The sequence below is a fragment of the Rhinopithecus bieti genome, unplaced genomic scaffold, assembly GCF_001698545.2.
Source record: "Rhinopithecus bieti isolate Rb0 unplaced genomic scaffold, ASM169854v2 scaffold_1017, whole genome shotgun sequence".
Taxonomy (NCBI): domain Eukaryota; kingdom Metazoa; phylum Chordata; class Mammalia; order Primates; family Cercopithecidae; genus Rhinopithecus; species Rhinopithecus bieti.
Window position 1 is genome coordinate 4,809,382 of NW_016803657.1, and position 6,807 is coordinate 4,816,188.

Below are 6,807 nucleotides of genomic sequence, written 5' to 3' on the forward strand. Positions count from 1 at the left end.
TTTATTTATTTTTTTGAAATGGAGTCTCGCTCTGTGGCCTGGGCTGGAGTGCAGTGGCCGGATCTCAGCTCACTGCAAGCTCCGCCTCCCAGGTTCACGCCATTCTCCTGCCTCAGCCTCCCGAGTAGCTGGGACTACAGGCGCCCGCTACCTCGCCCGGCTAGTTTTTTGTGTTTTTTAGTAGAGACGGGGTTTCACCATGTTAGCCACAATGGTCTCGATCTCCTGACCTCGTGATCTGCCCGCCTCGGCCTCCCAAAGTGCTGGGATTACAGGCTTGAGCCACTGCGCCCGGCCTCATTATTATTATTATTTTGTGATAGAGTCTCGCTCTGTCACCCAGACTGGAGTGCAGTGGTACAATCTTGGCTCACTGCAACCTCCGCCTCCCGGGTTCAAGTGATTCTCCTGCCTCAGCTTCTCAAGTAGCTGGGATTACAGGTGACCACCACCACGCCAGGCTAATTTTTGTACTTTTAGTAGAGACAGGGTTTTGCCACGGTGGCCAGGCTGGTCTCAAACTCCTGACCTCGGGTGATCCGCCTGCCTCGGCCTCCCAAAGTGCTGGGATTGCAGGTGTGACCCACCGTGCCCAGCTAGGGGTGGTAATTTTATATCCATTTTACACGTGCAGCAGTTGAGGCTCAAAATCATCATGTGACTTTGTTGGGGTCACAGAGAGTACAGGTAGTGGAGCCGGAATAGACACCTTGTCTGCCAGGCTCTAAGTCTGTAGATCTCTCCAGAAAGCAGCTTTGCCTTTTTTTTTTTTTTGAGACAGGGTCTTACTCTGTTGCCCATGTTGGAGTGCAGTGGTGCAATTGTGGCTCCCTGCAGCCTCAGCTTCCTGGGCTCCAGCAGTCCTCCCACCTCAGCCTCCTGAGTAGCTGGAACCACAGGTGCATATCACCACACCTGCCTCATTTTAAAATTTTTTATAGAGATGGGGTCTTGCTATGTTGCCCAGGCTGGTCTCCAACTCCTGAGTTCAAGCAATCCTCCTGCTTTGGCCTCCCAAAGTGCTGGAGTGCTGGGATTACAGGCGTGAGCCCTCATGCCTGGCTTTTTTTTTTTTTTCATCTTGCCTCTTAATGAATGAGGCCAGTTCCAGGGCATGGCAGCGATCCTAATCAGCACTGTCCTGACAGGTGTTGCCTTTGGCACCACCAGGACCAAGGACATGGCACAGGGCAGCCCCTCTGGTGCTATCATACTTGGGTATAAAGACAGCAAATTCCTGAGTTGCAGAGAGGCAGGAAGGAAGATGACACGCTAGACACAGAAACCACACAGAGGAGGATGGACCCTGTTTGCGAGCATGGATACTGCACATGCCCCTTTCTGGCTCCCAGACTTGCAAGGAATAATGTCCACTGAGGAATGGCCCCGGCTGGGCCAGGAGGAACCCAGCACTTTGGAGGAACGAGTGTGCTTCGAGGAGCAGGAGAGGGGAAGAAGAAGTGACAGCCACACAGACGGGACTGGAAGGACTTTTATCACCCTCTGGCTCTTGGCCACCAACACCTATTACACAAATGTGACAGTGACCATTATAATCTCTGAGCCCTTGAACAAATCACAACCCAAAAGGTTACCCTCCCAAAAATAATCACCCCATCAAAATCACTGACCCAGAGAGTGGCAGTCCCTCAAGGAGAGAGTACGGACAAGGCATGGGGCCTGCTCTTTGTATGGAGTGTGCAGTGCCCTGGCTGTGCTTTTCTTATGTGGCCTGCCACAGGAAGAGGCTGGCATCTGGAATCCGTGCCTTCTAATTCCTCTTCTTTTTTTTTTTTTTTTTTTTTTTTTTTTTTTTTTTTGAGACTGAGTCTCACTCTATCACCCAGGCTGGAGTGCAGTGGCGCGATCTCGGCTCACTGCAACTCCAACTCCCTGGTTCAAGCAATACCCCTGCCTCAGCCTCCCGAATAGCTGGGATTACAGGCGACCACCACCATGCTTGCGTAATTTTTTCTGTATTTTTAGTAGAGATGGGGTTTCACCATGTTGGCCAGACTGGTCTCGAACTCCTGACTGCAGGCAATCTGCCCACCTCGGCCTCCCAAAGTGCTGGGATTACAGGTGTGAGCCACTGCGCCTGGTTGCCTTCTAATTTTTCTTTAGCAGAAGAGCATGTTTAAGGGGCTTCCTCGAAGGTTGCCTTTTCCTTCTCTTTTTGTTTCTGTATTTCAATCAATCGAACAAAATATTTTCTTTCCTTTTTTTTTTTGTTTGAGGCAGGGTCTCGCTCTGTTGTCCAAGCTGGAGTGCAGTGGTGTGATCTCGGCTCACTGCAACTTCTGCATCCCAGGCCCAAATGATCCTCCTGCCTCGGCCTCCCAAGTAAGGAGGGACCACTATGCCTGGCTAATTTTTTAGTTTTTTTTTTTTTTTTTTTGTAGAGACATGATCTCACCATGTTGCCCAGGCTGGCTGGTCTGGAGCTCCTGGACTCAAGGGATCCACCCACCTTGGCCTCCCGAAGTGCTGGGATTACAGCCATGAGCCACCGTGCCCAGCCAATCAAGATATTTTCTAGACTGATTTGGGTACTGCAACCACCAAGAGTGAGAGTTTTTCTACAGGGTAGATTGACGGAGCATCAGCTCGGTCTGTGATTTCCTCGGGCCTCATAATTCCCCTGTAAGACTGAGATTGCAGATAAGGAATCGGAGGTTGCACCAGAAAAAAGTAACGAGGTCCATCCAGCTGGTGTTTGCGGGGAGGCTGGTACTGCAGCCCTGGGTCTGGACTCCAGAATCCAGCCTCTGATCTGCTGCAGACCTCAGTCATCACGGCAAAGGTATCCTATGTCATACACCGTATTTTCTCATTTTATGCTTGGTGTAACTGACAATACTGAAAATAACCAGTATCGATATCCTGATTTCATTAGAGAAATGACTCTCGGAGAGCTCAGGTGACGGGAAGCCTGTCCAAGGTCACACGGCAAGCCAAGGTCACACGGCAAGCCAAGGTCACACGGCTAGCACTGATCAGTAGTCATGCCTCGAACCCATGCCTTCATGGGCTCCAACCCAAAAGATGGAATGCCGCTGGGAGCACGGCCTGCAAAGCAGAGAGTGCAGGGGCTGGGCAAGAGGAAATGGAAAGTGGTTTTGTTTGTCTGTTTTTTCTTTTTTTGGAGACAGAGTCTCACTCTGTTGCCCAGGCTGGAGTGCAGTGGGGCAATCTCGGCTCACTGCAACCTCTGCCTCCTAGGTTCAAGCGATTCTCCTGCCTCAGCTTCCCGAGTAGCTGGAATTACAGGCGCCCACCTCATTTTTGTATTTTTAGTAGAGACAGGGTTTCACCATGTTGCCCAGGCTGGTCTCAAACTCCTGACCTCAAGTGCTGGGATTACAGGCGTGAGCCGCCATGCCTAAAGGCGGTTTTAAAAATGGATTCAAGAGGCTGCATTTTTCAGCACTTGACATGCCTTTTCATCATCACCATCTGAGAATCAGGACCCCATTTGGCCTTTCCTGCATGACATGCTATGAGGAGCTATGATCACAAGTGTATCTTCATCTCCACGGCCCCTGCCAGCCACCACCAAACCAGTCACACAGCCCCTCAGTCCCAGGAAGCAAGTCTTTTATTGGAAGGGCCCAGAATTATTGCATAGGATAAAGAAGTCTAGACACTGCCCCTCGCTTTTTTTCTTTTTTTTTTTTTGATACATTGCCTTGCTTTGTAGCCCAAGCTGGAGTGCAGTGGCACCATCTCAGCTTACTGCAACTTCCACATCCCAGGCTCAAATGATCCTACTGCCTCAGCCTCCCAAGTAGCTGGGACTATAGATGCACACCACCATGTCTGGCTAATTTTTTGGTATTTTTTGTAAAGACAAGGTCTTGCCATGTTGCCCAGGCTGGTCTCGAACTCCTGGACTCCTAGAACCTGGACCCCCTCCTGTGACCCTGCCACCCCTTTCCTAGTACAGTGTCCACAGGGGGCTGTCCTGTCCCATCTCCCAGCTCTGCACCCCCTTTCGGTGGGGCTGCCCTTCCTCCCTGAGATTTTCAGCACCATCTCAGCCTGGAACCTTCCAGGGATCCTTGGACCTTCTGAGTCCTCCCATCTCCCAAGTTCACTCCCTACTTCCCTCCCCACTCCTCCTAATTCTTTTCCATCTCATGTGCGTCTCAGCCACACTCTGACCACGGCATACACAGACTGTGTGATGAACCTACTCAGGTTGGAGCACAGCTTCTCACATCCCTCCTGCGTCCCCTGTGCCACCAAGTACAAAGCCACCCACACACGCCCACTGATGGATTCAAACAAGCGTTGTCATCTTTACAAGAGTTAGGTTTAGAAGTCTTTTTTTTGAGACAGAGTCTTGCTCTGTCGCCCAGGCTGGAGTGCAGTGGTGCGATCTCAGCTCACTGCAACCTCCACCTCCCCAGTTCAAAGTGATTCTCCTGCCTCAGCCTCCTAAGTAGGTGGGACTACAGGCATGCACCACCACGTCGGGCTAATTTTTTGTGTGTATTTTTAGTAGAGATCGTGTTTCACCACTTTGGCCAGGCTGGTTTCGAACTCCTGACCTCAGGTGATCCACCCGCCTTGGTCTCCCAAAGTGCTGGGATTACAGGCGTGAGCTACTGTGCCCGGCCAGAAGTCATTTTTTAAAAATCACATAAAGGATGAGCAGATACACAAAATATAGTCTATCTGCACGACAGAATATTATTCATCCTGAAAAAGGAAGGAGATTCGGTCACAGGCTACAACACAGATGAACCTTGAGGACATGAGGCTCAGAGAAATAAGCCAGGCACGGGAAGGACACAGGTTGTATGAGCCCCCTTATACGGGGTCCGGAAAATCATCAGATTCCTAGAGACAGAATGAAGAAGGGTGACTGCCAGGGACTGAGGAGGGAGCCAGGGAGATGTTGTTTAATGGGGGACATAGTTTCAGTTTGGGAAGAGCTGGATGGTGGTGACCACTGCAAGACAATGTGAATGGGCTTAACGCCACTCCACTGTGCACTTCAAAGCGGTTCAGTGAGCTACTTTTATGTCATGTGTATTTCACCACAATTTTTTAAAAAATCACATCAAGGACCATTCATGCATTAACTGAAGACTGCTGGGGCCAGGGGAGCCACGGCCTATCTGATACCCAGGCAAGTAACATCTACACGGGTCCAAGCAGTCCCTGGCCTTGGCTACGCTGAGTCCCGGTCACTGTTACTCTCCTCAGGGCAGCCCCGGCCCGAGGCAGGGGTATCATCTCTTTACAGATGCCTTGCTGGGGAAAGAACGGGAGATTCTGTGAAAGCACAGAAATGGACCCTTACGGATTCCTGTCCTCACATGAAGCACAAAAATGGACACTGACGGAGAAATTCCCGTCCTCATATTAATTCCCGGCTCCTGGGATTTCCGGCACGTAGTATGCACAGGTTGAGCACTTAATAAACGTGGAATGAACGATCGACTGTTTCTCTCCCCTTTCTGGTAGGCTGGTAACCTTATACCTTCAAGACGAGTCATAAACGTCAGGAGAAACATTTTTGAACTACAAATCAAAGGCTTTGAGAGCAGGCGGGACAAGACAGAGGTCAGTTTGGTCCAAGACCGAGTTTGTGTGGGCAGCCCCGAAGCTCACAGCTGGGACCACTGTCCATGAACCTGGGTCCCCGTGACAGCCTCCAGCGATGCTCAGAGCCCCTGAGGGACAGAAACACCCTCTCTGCCCCTATCTTCAGAGGGGGCTCAGCAGAAGGCCTGGTGGCCCCATCGGGCCTGGAGGGGCCTCCTGGGGTAGGTGGCTTTCAGGCCTGAGGCCGCTGGGGACTAGTCCTGGTCCGGGTTTCAGTGGGGAACCTGGGCCCCCTCCTGTGCCCCCACCACTCCCTTTCTAGTAGAGTCCCTGTGGGGGGGGGGGGGCTGTCCTCTCCCATCTCCCAGCTCCGCACCGGCTTTTGGTGGGGCTGCCCTTCCTCCCTGAGCCAGGCCCCACCTTCCCAGGAGCCTCTGAGTCAGGCTGGGCTGTGGTCTGCAAACTTCCGGGCCTTTCAGGTGTCAGAAAAGTTTCTCTTCCTCCCTCTGGGGCAGGTGCACCAGGGGGCTGCAGCCTCCTGACCCCTGATTTTTCCCTGTCCAGTAGGAGGAGGTGGGGGTTTTGCTGGGCAGTGATACTCAGAGACGGTCAGAGAGACAGGGAGGAGAGGTACACGAGGTGGAAAGTGAGGGAGAAAAGGGTTGGAAAGGAAAAGGGGAGATAAGAGTAAGAGAGAGAAGTGGGGCAGGGGGACAGAGATGGAGAGGGACGGATACTCCCATCATCGCGGGGCCAGCAGGAGCCACTCCCATCCCCCCCACGCCCCACTACCATGTCATCTCACTGATGCCCCCCATCTCCTCCCCGTATCCTCCTCTCTTTACCCAACTCCCCGCCTCATGCTCCCCCTCTGCCAGCTCCCCCATCCCGGCTGCGCCTACCTGGGGCGCTCATGCTCCGCCAGCTGCGCGGGGCGCCTTCTCCACGCAGGCCTCCGGCTTCCTCCAGGCGACCGGGCCCTCCGTCCCCGCGGGCACGGACCCGTCCTCCGAGGGACGCCGCCCGCCCAGGGGCTGCAGGGCCAGGAGGGGGCTGCGGGCGGCGCGGGCAGGAGTCCGAAGGCCAGAGGAGGCAGGAGAGAAAAAAGGAGAGAAAGTATGTCATAGGCTAGGAGGGGCGGGGGAGGGAAATGCAAAACCCGACAGGAAATGAGACTAAAAAATGCGAAAGGTTAGAAAAAGATAAGGAAGAGAGGGAGGGGCGGAGTCGGTGCTTCGGGAGGCGGTAAGG

The 6,807-nt window shown here is 52.9% G+C and overlaps 1 protein-coding gene across 1 annotated transcript in view; it reads right to left on the reverse strand.

Moving 5' to 3' along the window:
* The window catches only part of CARD11 (caspase recruitment domain family member 11), a 152,892-nt gene extending 146,159 nt beyond the window's left edge, over positions 1-6,733 (reverse strand). Inside the window, exon 1 of the mRNA XM_017894718.1 lies at positions 6,459-6,733. The gene's annotated coding sequence lies outside the window, so the exon portion shown is untranslated. The remainder of the gene's footprint in view (positions 1-6,458) is intronic.
* Between the last annotated feature and the right edge of the window lie 74 nt (positions 6,734-6,807).